General features: G+C 37.1%; 2 long non-coding RNA genes across 2 annotated transcripts; one reads left to right on the forward strand and one right to left on the reverse strand.

Annotated features, from left to right (window-relative positions):
• The first annotated feature begins 1,126 nt into the window (after positions 1-1,126).
• On the forward strand, positions 1,127-5,735 carry LOC143855792 (uncharacterized). Its single transcript, XR_013238082.1, has 3 exons — positions 1,127-1,553; positions 5,224-5,290; positions 5,374-5,735. It is a non-coding gene; the product is annotated as an uncharacterized LOC143855792 (long non-coding RNA).
• Positions 5,736-8,325: 2,590 nt separating this feature from the next.
• LOC143863086 (uncharacterized) lies at positions 8,326-17,160 on the reverse strand. Its single transcript, XR_013240720.1, has 2 exons — positions 16,538-17,160; positions 8,326-8,575 (listed from the first exon to the last, which is right to left on the reverse strand). It is a non-coding gene; the product is annotated as an uncharacterized LOC143863086 (long non-coding RNA).
• Positions 17,161-19,470: the final 2,310 nt, after the last annotated feature.

Consider the following 19,470-nt stretch of genomic DNA (forward strand, 5'->3'; position numbering starts at 1 on the left):
ATTCTCGATTGTTTCCTATTTTCTCCGTAAAATTTGGGGATTCAATTCATTTCTCTCTCTCAAATGTGTGCTGAAAACTTGGAGGGTGCACCGAAGCCACGAAATCCAACGTGGAGGCCTTAACGCAAAAACCAATTAGCACAAGAACAAAAGTCTCTTTTACGAAGTCTTTTTCCGTTTCTAGTCCTGCTTTTTCGCACACAAATTATAAAAATCAGCCCCAATTGGTCTCTCTCTCTCTCTCTCTCTCTCTCTCCGATGGCGAATGATTGGAGTAGTAAAATGGTTTATTTGTTTTCTATCAGTATGCACACGAGCTTCTTGCACTCTCCAACATCTTGCCCTCTGTTTCTCTTTTTCCTTTTACTATCATTTTCCATGTGAGCAATTCCATAACCGCTATATCATTTCTTCCTTTCTCTTTCTCTGTTATTATTATTATTTTAATTTATAGATTTTATTCTAATCAAACGCTTGAAGAAAACTAAAAGGTAAAATGTCAAACTGATGAGAATTACTTTTTTCTTTTTCCTCTTCTATGCCAATTCATATATTTTCATGAAATCCCCCTTGGCATCTTTTTGTTTCTTTCCCGTCGGTTGAGTTTGATTTTTTTTTAAATAATACTGTGATTTTCATGTCTGGCCATGCGATTATCCTTAATTGCTCTGTGCGTATCCATCAACGCCATAGATTAGTAATTGGTAGTAGATTCGGCTTTGATTAGCACATGATCGAAAGAGAAACTAAAACTAGATGCTATGCTAGATGTGGTTGATTTCCCATTATGTAAGACATACAACTTTGATGTTGGTATGGTAAAATTTTAAAAATAGAAAAAAATATAAAAAGAAAATCAGGGAACACTCCAAGACCTCTAATTTTGTCTCGTTAATCTCTAAAGATTCACTCTTTTCTTTAGAAGTCACTACAAGAAAAGTAGCTTTTACCGACGTTCTGTTACCAACGTTCGCAAAAAACGACCCTAATATTATATATGCACCAACGCTAATAAATAGAATGACGGTGAAAGGGTTATTTATTTACCGACGTTTTAGGAAAGTCACTAAAAGTGAATATTGACCGACGTTTTATAAATAAAACATCGCTAATTAATTTGATAATGGCGTTTATATTAACCGACGTTCATGTGTGTCGCTGAATATGAGAACCAGCGGCATCTTTTCTAAAACGTCGGTGAGTAGAAATAAAAAAGTCGCGCTAGGTTTCCCTTTTCTCTCCTGCGCGAAAGTCCCCTCATATTCCAGATTTTTCATTTTCCCTCTATTAGGGTTAGTCGAAATTAGAGTTGTTTTCTCGCCTTCACGCTCAAAGCCCTCTCGATTAGGGTTTTAGGGTTCTTTTCCACCCTTATTTCGTTGTTTGCTGACGCTCAAAGCCTCTCAAAAATAGGGTTTTTCGCCTCTCAAAAATAGGGTTTTTCTCGTGGCTAGAAGTGATCGGAAAGGAAGCTTTCTCTGCAACTTTAATGGAGGATTAGACTTGAATCTGTGATTTTGATCGAATTGAAGTTGAAGCAAAACACTTTCAAGGTAAACATCATCTTTTTGGTGTCAATCATTCTCTCTCTTCTTTGATTTACTTTGGTTTGGGTTTTTTTGGTTTTGAGTTTTCTCTTCAGCTTTGTTCGGTGGGGATTTGGGTTAGCTTTGAGTTTGGGTTAGGGTTTCGGTGGGGATTTGGGTTGGCTTTGAGTTTGGGTTAGGGTTTCGGTGGGGATTTGGGTTGGCTTTGAGTTTGGGTTAGGGTTTCGGTGGGGATTTGGGTAGGCTTTGAGTTTGGGTTAGGGTTTCGGTTGGGTTAAGGTTGTGATTCCGGTGGTGATTTGGGTATGACTTGGGCTTTCAATTGAGATCTAACCTAGGGTTTCGGTGGGGTTAAGTTAATCTTCTTTTAAGATTCCCCAATATAAGTGAGATTGTTGGATTTTTATCATTTAGCAATACAGAAGGTTCATAAGATATTGATGGGGATTTTTATCAATTAGCAATACAGAAGGTTCATCCCAGATTTCCCATAATTTGTTGCAATTTCCATAGAATTGGTGGGAATTTTTCATGAAAATTGATTCCATTATTGGGGCGGGTGGGAGCCTGGGAGGTGTGTTGAATTTTTTATTCATCATAAGATGTTTTAATTATTATTATCTATTGAGATTTCATTGACATTAGACAAAGTATCACAGTCTATCTCTTTGTATATTCTAACCAGCTTTTCCTTGTAAAACAGCACTATCAAAGGTGAAGTTTCAAATGCCTTGCCTGCCACTATCTTTTCCCATGAGATTCCCAAATGACTGTTATTCTGCTCATCTGTTTGTTCATGAATGGAATTGATGACATTTTTTAGGAGCAAATCCAATTGCTTTTAAGTGTCTTTTGGGCAAAGTCAATGTGGCAAATGCTATTGTAATGTCGTGGGAAGCTACCTTTTATGAGAATAAAATCAGCTCATCATTTAATATTCAGATACTAATGATGTCATCTAGTCAAGGCTGTTAGACATTAGTGCTACATTTGCTTGCCATTTTCTCTCTGAATTATTCCTTCTCATCGAGTGAATAAATGCAGTGAGGAAAAAACATCCAAGGGTTAGTGTTGGGTTCTGCCTGGGAGTTTTATAACATTCTAATGTAGGGTGTCCAACCAGCTTTAATTTTGGTTTAGTCATTTGAAAGTTGAATTCATATTTTAGAAACTAAAATAAAATTTCCCAGTCAGTTAATAACATGGAGTAACTAGCTGAGTTAATCCTTTGGTTTTTTAGGGTTTCATGTTCTCTTTTAAATTAAGCTTGGTCAATCAATAGGGTCTCCATATTAGAAACTTCCTCACCCTTGGATATTAATTGAAAAGAAGAAAATGTGAATTAATTTGTTGAAGGATCTTTCCGTTGTTTCTAGTGAGTTTCCTTTTACAGGCATTCAACTTTCTTTTAGTTGATAGTTTTTGTACTAGATTGTAATGGTTGCGGCCTATTTTAGTTTAACTTAAATCATCGAAAGTCTAGTGCAGAGATAATTTGATAATTGTGTGGAAATTTTTTGTTATATTCTCCTGAACTCTTGTTTGGTGCTTGATCTTGAGACTGTAAGTGAATTTTCGGATAGCTACAATTTTAAGATTTGGGAGTGCTAGAGGACCAATCTATTGGATATCTTCACCTCCCTTGACAGCAAGGAGCATGTTAAGCTATACCTATGGAATGACCCAAGAAGGTTGTTTGAATTTCAAGAACAAGAGACCGAAGAGATGATTAAACAGGAAACAATTCATGGGTGTCTAAAAGAGTTATGTCCAAACTAGAAACAATTCATGGGGATCAAAAAGAAGTTGAGTCAACTTTGGGTTTATTGCCCCGTTGTTTAGAAACTAGAATTCTGGCAAAATTTTCAAAAAGACTTGCATCTTAGTCAATGCCACAAAGTTCGCATTAGCATTATATAGAAAGAAAGGAACATATATATTAAGAATGAGAATGAGCAACCACCCATTTGTTTTCTCCATTATCAATTTAACCTATTGGAATGGTAGAAATCTGTTTTGCTCTTTATCTTCCTTTTACATGTAACATGACCCTACCAAAGTCTACGAGTGTTAAACTCATAGCATCCCTCCACTCATCTGTACTGTTTTTTAATCAACTTTGGTCTTTCATTCTCTTTTTAATCTTGAATAACTTGTACCTGAGACATTTCAATGTGTTTCATTGTTACCGAAGTGTTGATAAGTTATCTTGTTTACATATAAAAGAAGATTTTTATTATCCAACTGAGAGCATTTCCGATTGCATTTAGGCACTTAAAAAATTATTTATTTTATGAACATTTGAGTTGAGATTATCACTTAAAAAATTGTACATAGAAATCATGACCCTTAATAAATAATCTGAAAGCTTTCATTTCATGGTTTAAATGGTCTTGGAATTTGGTTTCAAGGACACTTATATATTTTTTGTCTGAACTCCCATTTTGAGAAGTAGGCATTAGTTTTTTTTTTTTTTTTTGTTATGTGGAATTCATTTTTTTTTTTTAAAAGAGAGTTCTTCCTGTTTAGTGTCCTTGGCCCAGAAAGTCAGCTGCAAGTTGAGATTCTTTTGGATTTTTTGTCAATATGGTGGTTCGTTCAAGAGTTAATAAAGTGCTTCTTTCTTTTCAAAGCTATTAGGTGTTTGTCTAAAAAAAAGGATTCAACTTGTTATCCCTCTTCTTAAGACATTTGTTCTTCTTGGCTGATTGTTTTTAAAAAACAAAGAGATAGTTGAATAAGCTGTTGGATGTTATTTTTCGTAATCCTTCATTTAGTGGTGTCTATCAAATGCTCACGTATGCATCTTTGAGTGTGAAATTAATTAATTCTTCTTTCTAATCAATTCCACACGGTTGGAAATAAATAATACTATCTTATTTGATCATACAGATATTGGGCATGCAGTAGTTTAGACTTTAGAATGAATGACCTTATGTTTTTTTAGATTATTTGAGAATCTCTTCTCTTTATTCATTTCATTCATGGTCTGTACTGCGTAGGTATTTGAAATAAATGATTTCATTAATATCATAATCTGATAAGTTTCCCTTGTTGATTCTATGAGTCGTTCATGATAAGCTTGTGGTAGAGATGGATTAATGCCATTGATTTTATAATTTAACAAATCATATTGTAGGTAATCCATCTTGTTGACTAATTGGTATTGAATGTTATAATCTTTTATGCCATGTATTTGATGGGCATTAGTAAAGTCAAGCAGAATATGATGTTAGGAATAGAACCTCAAACAGTAGGGTGTCGTTATGGTACAATTTTTTTTCTTCTTTTGGGGATATTCTTTGTACATTCTTTAAGATTATTTCTTAGGTTTATGACCATTAGTTAAAAAAATATAGAAGTAGCGATCTTATCTATTAGCCCAAGGATCTGTCCTCATAACTACCTGAAGATTCACCTCTCTCTCTCTCTCTCTCTCTCTCTCTCTCTCTCTCTATACGAGTACATGTGCATTGCTCATCATCAAAGCTCCACCCATGACAACAGTTTGGCCTTTACACCATCTAACACTTACCTAGTAAGGCCACCATTACTCTTTTAGATTTAGATGAGATAATACGGGTTAATTTTATTTTTGGTTTTATTGTCCTTACTCTTCCTCTTCCATGTTTGATGATCAAAAGATTTAATATTCTGCTCTGTTTTCACTTACAAGAACTAGCAAAATTGGATTTCAACATCGTTCAGTCGTTGCACCAAGGAGAGCTTAGAGCCATTCTAAAGTAAGCAATTCTGTTTCCAATTGAATTTTACTTCAGACTAATATCAGACTTTCTAACTTAATGACTTCTCCTTCCAAATTCAGGTGGTGGAAAGACCTGGGTTTGTCGAAGGAATTATGTTTTGTTAGAGACCAACCAGTGAAATGGTTCTTGTGGCCCATGGCAATGCTCTCACACCCTCAATTCTCAAAGTACAGAGTTGACCTCACAAAACCCATATCGCTCGTTTACATAATTGATGACATTTTTTATGTTTATGGGACACTTGATGAACTCATCCTCTTCACAGAAGCAGTTAATAGGTGTGTATACAGGTTCTATTAATAAAATTTGTGGATGTAGTTACTTGTACTTGTCAACAGGTTATGCATAATGTAATGGTTGTGTATCCAAACAAGTTGTGGATGTGGATATATTTATGTGGTTGTTTGTATTCAAATGTAAACAGGTGTACACCAGATTAACACATGTGTTGTAGTGTAAATGTACCGAAATTTAGGGAGAATTAAACAATCAATGATTTTTTTTTAAAAAAAAAACCAAGATTCACCGATGGTCATGTGAACGTCGTTGTATAGTGACGGACTCACATTTAGTGACGGTTATGACCATCGGTAATATTAACGACGGTTACTAAACCATCGGAGATTCAAACCATAAATCCACCCTTATGGTTCTATCACCGACGGTCGTGGCCGTCGGTAATTATACCGACGGTCAATAAAACATCGGTGAATGGTTAATCTACACCGACACTTTATAAACCGTCGGTGTAGTTGCCATTTCCGGCATTAGGGAAAAACAATTTGCAACGTTAATAAACGTCGGTAGAAATATACACCGACGTTTGTTAGAAAGCATATAAATGAACATATTGTTAATAGTTTAGTTGAGTTCACTTCTGTTCGATGAAAGGGTGGGCTACTGCACGTCATTGATTTGGCAGCAGATATTGATGTCATTGTTTGCACAATTCAAAACATGAATCCAGATCTTTTCATTAAAAAAAAAATGAATCCAGTTGTTGAGATGGTGTGGAATTTCTTTAAGCCAGCATGACGGCATTTTAAATTTCATGCCAATGGATGGCGAGAGTTGAAATTGTAAATTAATTTTCTACCTTTGGTACCCTAAGTTATAAGTTCTATTTCGTTTTGGTGACCGGAACGGAACATTTCGGTGTTTCGTCTGTTTCGTTCGAAATTTTTCATTCCGCTACCACAAGGGAAAATTTTTTTTAATAGTTAAAAATATGAAAAATTTCCAAAAAAATTTAGAAATTGTTAGAAAAATATAAGAACCAATTAAATGAACCAAATATGTAAAAAAGACATCTTTATTACTTAAAAAATAAAGTTTGAAGTGTGTAGTTGAAGCTTAGAGTGGACAAGTATGTAGGAAAGTGTAGTAGTGGAAGTTGTAAGAGAAGGTGAAGGAGAGGTTGGTGAGGAAAAATGGTTAGAGGGGTATACATAGAGGTGTAAGGGCTTTTGGATGCGAAAAGACATAAAATACCCTTCCAACGGCCATAAAATTGTCATAAACAGTCATAAAATGAAGGTAAAAGGGTCAAAAAGCTATCCCAACGGCTATAATGGCATTGCCGTCTTTATTTCGAAAATTTTGTGCATTTTCAGTCAATTCCGGGCGAAACAGGGCATTCCGCCCATTTCGTCCGGAATTCCAGCTGGAATGCCGGGAATGGACCGGAACAGAAAATATGCACAAACCGTTCCAGATTCCGAGCTGGAACCGGAATTCCGGTCCATTCTGGCCGGAACGGAATGGAATTGATAACTTAGTTGGTACCGGAGTCCTATTTTGTTTTGACTTTTGTTCGTCCTCAAATCTCATAATTCGCTAAGATCTATTTTGTTGAAATACGTATTTATTTATCATGTTGATTATTGAATGAGGATGGTTCTATGAGTCTTATTTTATAGTTATAATGTGTTTTTTCTTAATCATTTACTTTTTCATTTTAATCCCGTGCATCTGTCGGTCTTCTTACTATATCTGATTTCTTGACTCCCCAGGTGGGAAATGCTGCATACCACAATGACCTGTTATATGAGGAACTAAGGAGATCCATACCTATACTCGCAAATCTGCTACTTTCAGATGAGGATGACAAAACTAAATCCAATGCCGCGGGTGCACTCAGTAATCTTGTCCGCAACTCCAACAAGCTTTGTAAAGAAATTATCAGCGAAGGTGCTATGGAGGTCTGTCAAATTCTTTTCAGTTGCTCTTTCAAGTGATACGAAAGTGTAGTTTATTATTGAAACGAAGTCTGGTTAGTTATTACATTCAGTTGCTTAGTCGCGGTCTTACATAAAACTACTACCGCTGCTCTTGGGGCCATTGTAGCTTAAATCTTTCATGTATTGTCATTGTATATTTATTGCACTTTGTTCATTGATGCAGAGGCTTTGCTAAAGCTAGTGGCTGAATATTCTAATAGAAGGGACGAGGTGAATGAAACTCTAAAGGTTGCACTCATCTCCTTGAGGACAATGAGCTCACACATGCCTTGCAGATGCTTCCTCCTTGGCTGTTCCAAATATCTCCGTATCATTGCACGGCTGAGGGACTCTCCATATGCACCCACTGCTACCTATGCGTCTAGCATCATCAACAGAGTAATGCAGAAAAGCAATGCCGACAGGGATGCCGTACATGGCTAGTTAAATAATGAAACTTCAATGGTAGTACAATAATGGACACATTTGTTATGAAATTTATAATTTCAGTATATTAATTATTGGCAAGGGGTGTGCAGAAATTAAAGTGGAAGTGCTCTCCTTGATAAAAAAAAGAAAAAGAAAAAAAAGAAATAGGGATGCTAGCGGTAAACGCAAGGTCCTTGTTGCACTGGAAACACTACAAGTGTGGATACCACTCCTGAACCCTTGGTTGAATGTCAAGATCGAATACCTCAAAAGCACATCATTGTCAATTGTAACGACCCGATCCAACAGGTCACTACGAATAAGAACAACCTGTTCAACTTACCATAAAAAATAGAATAAAAATTTACGCAATCATTCGAACTTCAACAGTACTATTTTTAAATCATATTCCACAACTCCAAGAGGATCCCATTACAATTATTCAATGTCTAAATAAAAACATAATTAATAGTCCATAAATATTTTTCCAACTAAAACTTTAAACCATAGAGATTGAAGTGGCTCGTCATCTCCAAATCTTTATTCGACTCCATTCCCCTGCCCAACGAACTAAATACCTTATCCGCAAACGCTCCACTTACGTTCTCTGATCCTGAGATGAAAACTGAGTGAGAATAACATGATCATGTGGCTAATCTCAACAAGTATTGGTTATCAATGAAATGAGGAAGGTTTATGAGAAATATCTATCGACAAACCAATGTTGGAAATAAAACTTTATGAAACCAACAAGATAATTAATTGTAAAGCTGAAACCAACAAGATAAGTAACTGTAAAACTGAAACCACCAAGATAAATAAGTAACTGTAAAGCTGAAATACTAAATATAGATTTCCAAAGTTTCATTATTTCTTCATTTAAGTGTCCTTGTTACCCCAAGGTACTCCAGCTCCCATTCGCCTGTTACCTTGGCCTACATGGTAGGTTCCGTGCGGAGTTGTTACGGTAATCCTACCGCCTAGATACTCATGGTCTTCAGATGATTCTATTATCAACAGGGGTTGCGCATGACTCCCATGTTGTCTTGTCGTTTTATCGAGGATAGCTCCTGGCCTCCCATCACCCTTATTCATTTATGATCTTCATTTCTTTCCTTTCTTATGTCTGTCTTAATCACATGTATTTTTTAGACTGAAAATTTCTATCTCATAGAGTAAAACCAATAAGTATTACTTTATTTTAAACCTCATGATAGCACAAAATGATAATTCTTAAAGTCTCAGAACAAAAATGGAATTAGTCTTGACATGAAATAAAATAAGTAGATACATATCACATTCCCAATCACATTAATTGATAATTATACGAACTGAGTCTAGCTATCACCTGCCTTTTTAACTTACGAACGTGAACGAATGGAACGGCTCTGGTAAGGTAGTGGAGTGTGACGGCCCTGGAGTCAAGTAATAGGGTGTAAGCAAATGTCAAATTTTGTTTTATGATTAAGTTCTCCAAATACACACAAGTCTGGATTTTGTCCCAAGATGGGACTCAAAATACCCACAAGCTTACAACATAGTGTGGTCCCGTTTTGAGGGTCCCAATTTCATGTATAAATAGTGTCCTTGCTGCCCTATTTAGAGCGACAACAGAACCCATACACAAATAATATCCTTTGCTGCCTCGTTTTTGGGGCACAACCACACTCTCAAAACACCAAGCTGCTGCCCGATTTTGGGCATAAAAACCCATACTTCCAAAACACCATGTTGCTGCCCCAATTTTGGGCGTAAAAACCCATACATCAAAACACCATGTTGCTGCCCAGTTTTGGGCATAAAAATCATACATCAAAACACCATGTTGCTGCCCAGTTTTGGGCATAAAAACACGCATACTGAGACACTATATTGTTGTCCTGTTTTGGGCATAAAAACACGCACACTGAGACACTATATTGCTGTCTCGTTCTGGGCATAAAAACACGCACACTGAGACACTATACTGCTGTCCCATTTTGAGACACAAAAACACACATACAAGCACCACACCGCTGTCCCGTTTTGGGATACACAATACTACTACAAATATACTCAGAATTTCTTAGAGTTAACATGAGGGTGCGCCTAATGTACTGATGAAAATCATACACACACAGATATATATATATATATATATATATATATATATATATATATATATATATATATATATATATATATCTGTGTGTGTGTGTGTGTGTGTGTGTGTGCATACATAAGAAACTGCATAAATACACATACATAGAATTTGATTTCAAGTTTACATATATACAGACACAAACTTAAGCTCACCAAACTTATGGTGAGCTAGCTTGCCCAATCATATGGGGGCCCACTTTGTTAGGATGATCCAAACCATTCATTTGAAAGTCCCTTACATAGATGGGGGCTGTACCAAAAATCAGCTCCATAGGATCATCCTAACCCCTCCATTTGTGGAGGACAAAAATGGACAGACACAAATCTGCCCCATTTTTGTCCTCCACAAATGGAGCAGTTAGGATGATCCTATGGAGCTGATTTTTGGTACACCCCCTATCTATGATAAGGCCTTGCAAATGAATGGTTTGGATCACTCCCCAAAATGTGGGACCCATGTGATTGGGCAAGCTAGCTCACCATAAGTTTGGTGAGCTTAAAGCTCACCAACAGTTTCCTCTATATATATATATATATATATATATATATATATATATATATATATATATATATATATATCAGATTTGAGGTTATACCTATATACAAAATTTTATCATTAAATTAAACTCCAAAAAAGATCTACGAGTAATTACATGTACCCGATTCACTATTCATATAAGGTCAAGGTATGTGAGTGGGGTATATAGATACGAATCTCACCAATCATGAAGAAAAATCCAGAGTATTAGTTTAAGTTTATTTATAACTTTTAGATCTTACATGATTACAAGGTTAAAATTACTTACGTGGAGAAGAAGAATGAAATCTTGAACAAGAAGAAGGTAGAATGGGAACACACAAGAGGCTTCAATTTGTCTCCTTCTCCACACACCACACGAAATCCCCTTTTGGAGTGTTTTCTCCAATTCACACCCCACCTTTTATGCTTATAAAAGAAGGCCATAAGGATTGCCAAATCAAATCCAAATCTCCACTTGCTTGATTATCGATTATCAAGCAACTTTCCCTCCCTTTTTTAGAGTTCAAAAATAATAGGACTCTTTCCAAAAGAGAAATATTTCAAGATTTGATTGCTAAAAGAGGGGAGATTTGGTTTGGCAACCTTGCTAAATCAATTCAAATCTCCTCTTGCTTGCTTAGCAAGCAACCTTCCCTCCCTTTTTAGAGTTAAAAAATAATAGGACTCTTTCCAGAAGAAAAATATTACAAGATTTGATTGCTAAAAGAGGGGAGAGGAAAGTCTACCTTTCCCTCCTTTATGGATTTTCGAATATTCCCTCCTTTATGGATTTTAAATAAAAGTTGCCTTAATTTAAAATAGCCATTCTAAAAGGATCACAAGTGTGGTCCACATTCCCTTCATGGAAATTTGACCACCCATTAAGGTGTTTGGAAAAACGCTTGCAAGGAAAATATTTTCTAGGAAAACTTTTGTGCATAACTTAGAAATTTCTAGATTTAATAAGGGCCCTTGATCTTGGATCAATGAGATCCTCAAGATCTAATCATTGATCACATGATCCAAGGCTACCATTAGACATCCTAAAATAATCGACCCTTTATGGTAGGGTCGGTTATTACAATCTACTCCCCTTAAAAGAATTCCGTCCCCGAAAGTCCTTTCTTTTTCTACCCCCGACATAAACAAATGAGAGTTCATGAATTGAAACTACAATATGATAGGTCTAAATTTTTAACCTCAAATACCAAAGTTTAAGATACCTTCAGTGCTCGAATAGTTATCGCCTATTGACTCTCCTTCGTTAACTTCAATCCTTAGCCTCTTCCTTCTTGCACTAGTGACCTCTTGTCGACCCCAATCCTGAGGAAGGTGGCGAGGATACGAGATCCACATTGATCATCTGAGATCTCCACACATGAAGGAGAGCTCTACCAAGGAACTCTCGAAAGAGTGCCCTCACAGCATGAGTGGCGATGTAAAATGAGATACCTCTCGATTTGGGGACAAACCCGGAACCGAGACGTACCTAAAATAACTCAGAGTCGTCATCCAAGGAAGTAGGCCCTGGATCCCATACTATACTCTGTTGCAACGGATAACCAGTGATACAAAAGTTTGTGCCTGATGACGAATGGGGAAGGTGTTAGGCACCCCCAATTCGCCTGAGTGTAAACACTCGGTCTCTTATGCCATTTATTTATTAACTTTGAAGAATTTTGGGCAAAAATCATGTGAAATGGGAACAGATATCCCCGAGAAGACGTCTACCTAAGCATGCATGACCCGGGAATGAAAATAATAAGCACACACAAAACACGCAAATCATCAACATAACTAGGTCAGACTCCTAACTCTAAGACACCCAAAATATCTAGGACAGACTCCCAACTCTAGGAGAAGATTTTTTCGAAAACTAGTGTAAAATATTTGTTTTGAAGAATTTTTGTGTTTTTGAATGATTTGAACATGTTTATTTTGAAAGGTTTGACTGGACTTGGGATGAGAGTCCCAAGCTACCTACGTACCTAGTGGAAGAGGATCAAGCCAACGTAGTTCGAAAACATACTCTCCTAACTACACTCTTAGTGACTCATAACTTTTCAGATGATTTGGATTTTTCAAATGTTTTGAAATTTCTGAATGTTTTTGAGTTTTCATGTATTCAAGTGCTTTTGATGTTTTGAAGTGTTTTTGTTGTTTTTGACTCAAGAGGACGTATTCCTATCATCATAAGGGTAGGGCAAACTTCTAATATCAGGCAAAGGTTGGACAGAATCCTATACTTTGCGGGGGAGACAAAATCCCGACTCTGCAAGGGTTGGGCAGAATCCTATGCCTTGCAAGGATTTGATAGAATCAAATGACTTATGAAAGGTTGGACAGAATCCTAGCTCCCTATGACAGTAGGACAGACTCCTGAAAAACTGACTCTCTAAATAAGGACAGGCTCCTATGCTAATGGACAGACTCCTAAACTGGTAACCCTAAGAGGGGGTGCTAATGAGACTAGGCTAGTCTCCTAAAGCAAAGGGATAAGTGGGGAAAATGAAACAAAGCCTACTTCCTATGGAGAACAACTAACTCTAATGAGACACTGAATGTCTCCTATGAAGGGCTCCAAGTATCCTTATCATTACCCTGGCAATGATAAATAGGGGATGACAAATAAAAGACTAAGTCTTCTAATGAGGTGCAGCTTATGAGACTTGAGGTAGTCTCCTATGGGTTGACTCGCTAATGAGACTAAGCCTGTCTCCAAAGGATTTGACTTTTTCTACATGAGACATAGCCTGTCTCCTAAAAGGGTGGGCTCAAGATGACTCTTTCATTGCCCTTGCAATGAGGGAGCTAAAAAATTTAATGGCTTAAGGAGCATATCTAAGACTGAGCAAGTCTTTTAAGTAAAAGAGGGAAGTGCTATCTAAGAATGGGCAAGTCTTTTAAGTAAAAGAGGGGAGTGCTACTTGGATTGAGCAAGTCCCATAATGATGGGCTTGGGCTAGCGCCTTCATCGCCCTTGCAGTGAATGGGCTACTAATGTCCAGGGGTATCTAAAAGGCCAAATACTTTCTCCTAAAGAAGAGGAAAGAAGACAGAGGGTACTACCATGATCCGGTATGTCCCTCTAAAGATGAGCTTGGGCTAACGCCTTTATCGCCATACAATAAAGGAAGATGATAGATGACTAAGAATAACTCTAGGGACTAAGCCAGTCCCCTACATGAAAATGAGGAAAGAAGGGAACGTTACTAGGACTTGGTAAGTCCCCTAGAGGAGGGCTTGGGATGACTCCTTCATCTCCCAAACTCCAATTGAATAGATTCCAAAATATAATGGAGCTCTTAGTATCTCAAAAGCTAAAATAAGGTTTGAAGAAAAGGTAAAGCAGAACCTGTAATAAATCAATGAAATTAAAATAATAGACATACTTGACCTTACACCTTAGTACACATTTTCAAAATCATAATGTTAAAATATGCTCAATCTAATTATGTATTCCTAGACAACAAACAACCTAAACTCCATTTATCATAATAACACTTTTGATACCTGGCTTTATCAATTATAAAGGCCAATCTTATTTTGAACCTTTCAGCAATAATAGAGTTATGTGTGCGGTTTTTAAAATATTTTAGGTCCTTCAACTGATTTCACATATAAATGACCAAGAATGTGAAGATCCCATGTCCAAGACTTCATTTATTCACCAACAAAAACATGTATAGTCATATATATATATATATATATATATATATATAAATGAGGAAACTGTTGGTGCGCTTAAGCTCACCAAACTTATGGTGAGCTTAAGCGCCCAATCACATGGGGGCCCACTTTGTTAGGATGATCCAAAGCATTCATTTTAAAGTCCCTTACATAGATAGGGGGTGTACTAAAAATCAGCTCCATAGGATCATCCTAACCCCTCCATTTGTGGAGGACAAAAATGAACAGACACAAATCTGCCCATTTTTTGTCCTCCACAAATGGAGGGGTTAGGATGATCCTATGGAGCTGATTTTTGGTACACCCCCTATCTATCATAAGGCCTTGCAAATGAATGGTTTGGATCACCACATGTGATTGGGGAGCTTAAGCGCACCATAGGTGGTTTGGTGCGCTTAAGCTCAACAACAATTTCCTCTATATATATATATATATATATATATATATATATATATATATATATATAGTTTAGGTTCACAAAATAATATATGCATAATTACCCAACATGGTAGAAATATGAGTCCAAAGCATTTCCTGAGTATGTGAATGCCACATCAGAAGACAATCGCCTTTCCCTAAATACACATATCTATATATTACAATAATTCTACACACAGTTGACAATGTTTGAGCATTCTACTGTACTAATCATCAAGGTTACAACAACACTAATTGATTTAATTCTAGTACAACATATCTAAACAAACACTAGCATAAAGATACAGGCCCTAGAAAAACATACTTATGACTTCAAAACCTGCAAGATAAAGTAAATGTACCCAGATTTCACATGCATATATCTTAACATAGATCAATTGTCAAAATTGAAGCTGTGCCGAGGTGATTAGCGATACAAGATATACTAAATGAATCAAAATTATTCCTACCAACCTACAGCACACAAGGAGAATTGGGATCTATGTCAAATTTGAGACCCTAAAAGAAGTCATGCTAAAGAAACAAAAGAAAATGAAAGCAATAGAAAAGATATGCATATCAAATAATGAAACTTAATGACCAAAGCTTTAGCATATTTCTTTATTTGCCTGCATATTTTAAGAAATATAAACACGATTCAGTCTTAATACATATTACCCTCAACATTCCTCTCATCCTTATTGAATACCCAACCATTCTCAAGACTCCTAAATGTTTCCTTGAATCAGTTAAATAATGGGAACAGATTGAGCAAATACAGTTGCTGAATCATGATATTGGTCATGCCAACAAATGGGAGGGCTGAACTAGTGTAATATAGGGACTGAACTGTGAGCTGAATTCATGTAAAACATGGACTGAATCGGTGCAAAAAAAGGGCTGTTTTATGCCAAAACAGGGGTTGTTTTGTGCTAAAACAAGGGCTAAATTGTGCCAAAACAGGGGCTGTTTTGGGAAGGATTTTAAGGTGTTAAACTCAGTGACAATGGGCTGAAAAGGATGGTGCAAGAGAGATTTCGGATAGTATTTGGTAATGAACATAGATAGAATAAATAAAAAATGTGTATAACATCATGCCCACATGAACCAAACATTCACACTGTTACCTCACCTGTATATAAATGTGAAAGAAGAGGTCCTTTACTTTATTTGCAAAAATGATTTTCTTTACAATTTAAAGACATTCAAAAAGGATCTTTCTAATGGAATTATTCCACCAATTCATTATCAAAATGTCCTCATATGTGAAGGGAATGAAAATTCCTCTGTACAAGCCAAACTACCCATGATACTCACTGATATGCCATGATCAAAATCCAAATAAGGAACAAAACCATTGCAATTACCAACGAAAGATTAGAATTTTGATGAAAAAGAGGAAAATGAAACAATACTCCACATCAAACATATAGAAAAGATCCAAATGGGACAATCCCAACAGTTGACATTGATTTTGAAAAATCCACTTTAGAGCTATTGTTCCACCACTAAAATTCAATCAAAGAGGGCATGAGTTTCTAAAATTGTCAAAATTCCAGTGAAAATTTTCAATCAATGTGGAAATTTCTCATTCAAAATGATCATAAAGATAAAGAGAATTATTAAACCCCTTTTAGAGTAAAACCACAGGCAATAGCATCATGAGAACTAAAATCAGAGCATTAAAAAAGATGACCGACTAAGAAGATTTCAGCAATAAGTACAGGAAATTCAGACAAATCAAAGCATTACCTGAGATCTTTACATACAAAATTGAAATAAAAGAAATTGCCTGAAACCCTTTACCTTTATCTAGAGGATCAGAGCCAATGATCAGAACGGTGTAATGGCAAAGCTCTTTCTTTTGTTCTTCTTTAGTAAATCGAAGAAAAGAGAATTGTAACCATGAGAACGAGCACCAGAATTGTAAAAAATGACCGGATCTTAGCAGATCTCCCCTCTCTTCTCTTTATTGTCCTCTCTACTCTGCTCTCTTTCTACCTTCAGCTAGGGTTTGTAAAACAAAATGACAACAGGTTTTATAGTTTTTTTTTTAACAGCAGGTTTTAGTGTTCTAATGGTTAGATCTTCGATTTCTACTATAAACTTGGGACTCTAATGGCTAGAAAATTGTAGATCTGAAGATGAACAAACAAGATATAAGGTTTTTGATGAAGAAAGTTAGGGTTTGGAAAAAGAAAGCTAGGGTTTCAAGCTTAAGGAAGGATAAAATAGGGAACTAATGGTTCAACCAGGTGAAAATGAGATGAGGAGTTTGGTGGAGGTAAGAGATGGCCGGAAAATGGCCAGACCTTAACCAGATTTGGCCGGAGAAGACCAACAACTAGGGTTAGGGTTTTGAAATTTGGGCTTTTCTCTCTCTCTTTGCTCGTTCTCTCTTTTTCTCTAATATTCTCTAAGCAGATTAGAGAAACCTTCCATCCCCCCCAAATGATAGCTTAGATGTTATTTATAGGTTTTTCAGTTGGTTGATATTCACACTACCAATTTGATGGGCGCGTGGTTGTGCAAATTGTGATGGGCGCACGACACAATCGTGTCCCTATATGGATCTTGGTCGGCCATCTCCAGGATAATTCACCCCCTTCTTCATTTGCACTACACACATTGTCTTGGCTCATTTGTTATGCAAACGTACTCGGATTTCGACGAAATTTTGAAAGGATCTAGATGGGACCCTAAGATACCCTAGGGTGAATTTTGAGGTTCCAATTCAATGATTTGATGGGTTTTGTACTCAAACAAGGAAGGATAGGGCCTGGTCAAAATGAGGTGTCTACAGATGCCCCTCTTTGGCAGAGCGTGCTTGTCACGGGAATGCCAAAGCTGAACAGACAACACATTTTGACTGGCCCAAAATTGATTAGAAAAAGAAAAATGAAGAAAATAAGTTTGTGAAGGTTGAACTTTCAGAAGGATCAGATACCTCAGGGGTCTTGAATGGAATGGATGCCTCCAAGTGTTCAAATAGAATAGGTGGCCTCAGGGGTCTTCAAGTGGGATGGGTGCCTCAGGGGTCTTGAAATGGAATGGGTTTTGTTGTTTGCTCGGGCAGGTGCTCTCAAGTAAAATTTAGTTCTTCACTCGGGGCGGATACTCTCAGGGAGAATTTGGTTCTTCGCTCGGGGTGGATGCTCTCAGGGAGAATTCAGTTCTTCGCTCAGGGCGGATGCTCTCAGGGAGAATTTGGTTCTTCACTCGGGGCGGCTGCTTTCAGGGGGAATTTGGTTCTTCGCTCGGGGCGGATGCTCTCAGGGAGAATTCAGTTCTTCGCTCGAGGCGGATGCTCTCAGGGAGAATTTAGTTCTTCGCTCGTGGCGGATGCTCTTAGGGAGAATTTGGTTATTCACTCGGGGCGGATGGTCTCAGGGAGAATTTGGTTCTTGCTCAGAGGGAGGATGCTCTCAGGGAGAATTTGATCCTTCGCTCAGGGGCGGATGCTCTCAGGGAGAATTTAGTTCTTCGCTCGGGGCGGATGCTCTCAGGGAGAATTTGGCTCTTCGCTCGGGGCGGATACTCTCAGGGAGAATTTGGTGGTTTGCTCTCAGGGAGAGTCTAGATAGAATGATGAGACAGATTCTCAAAGGATTGATGAGACAGATTCTCGATGGATTGATGAGACAGACTCTCAATGAAATGATGAGATATACTCTCAGGTGATAATGAGATAGACTCTTGATGGAATAGTTATCTCTTGCCGAGAATAATTGGGAGTACATGATATGTTATGAGAACAGAATTCAAGTGACTTGATGGGTTTTTCGGGTATTGTCTCTTTTCAAAAGGTGAACAACATTCTGCTTAAATTTTGGAGACTGTGAGAGCTAATTCTAAACTCCGTTGGGGGACTTGATTTTCTAGACATTGACTTTGTTCAAGAATGATTTCATTTGAGGAACTTGGCTCAAAGTAATGTACTCAAGCATCTCTTGTCTCTATCTGCTGAGAATAGCTATCGCAGTTATCATTGAGTAATTGGTATCTTTTATGACTTGATAGGTCATAAAAGATGCCCCTAGTGTGATGTCCTTCCATGACAAAAGTCTTAAGAAAGCAGAACCAAGATAAGTAGGAAGATTTTGTGTTTGCATGGGTTCTTTCTTTGGTATTTGAATAAGGCAATCTCCATAATGGCTGAGTCTGTGAATTCCCTCTTTTACGCTCACTGCTTGAGGCTCTGATGTCTTTGGCTAGTCTGAACAAAATGTCTCTTGCCGTCTTTAATTCCTAAACCAGGATCTGCTCTGGATTTTTCTTTTCATTTCGGAAGGTATATACCCATTCTTTCCAGTGCCAGACAATTTTAGACCTTGAAAGAAAATGAATATGAATGAGGAACAGACTTCCAAGGACTCGATCAAGGAAGATTCATATTTTCAATAAACTTGACTCACTTTGAAGAGACAACATTTATTTCAAGAACTCAACTAACTTTTGATTTACTCTCAGATCTGATGTTTTATTATTTTTTTATGGTAAGACTAGCCGCTCTCAGAGTAATCTCGAAGACCATGTCAAGAGGTTCTAATTTCCCCAATCAGAAATTTTGTCATGGTTATTACCCCCTTCGGATTGCTCAGTTTCAATGCCCCTAGTTTAGAAAGGCATCAAAGTAGGTCTTGCCGACACTACTTGGATTCCGGGATCCTGCCCTGTGTGAAGACTACTTCTCCATCTCATTGATTTCTCTCTTTGCAAGAAGTACTGATGAGGGTACA

Source organism: Tasmannia lanceolata, unplaced genomic scaffold (genome assembly GCF_043159265.1).
Source record: "Tasmannia lanceolata isolate RefF3 unplaced genomic scaffold, GAP_Taslan_0.1 ptg000003l, whole genome shotgun sequence".
NCBI lineage: Eukaryota > Viridiplantae > Streptophyta > Magnoliopsida > Canellales > Winteraceae > Tasmannia > Tasmannia lanceolata.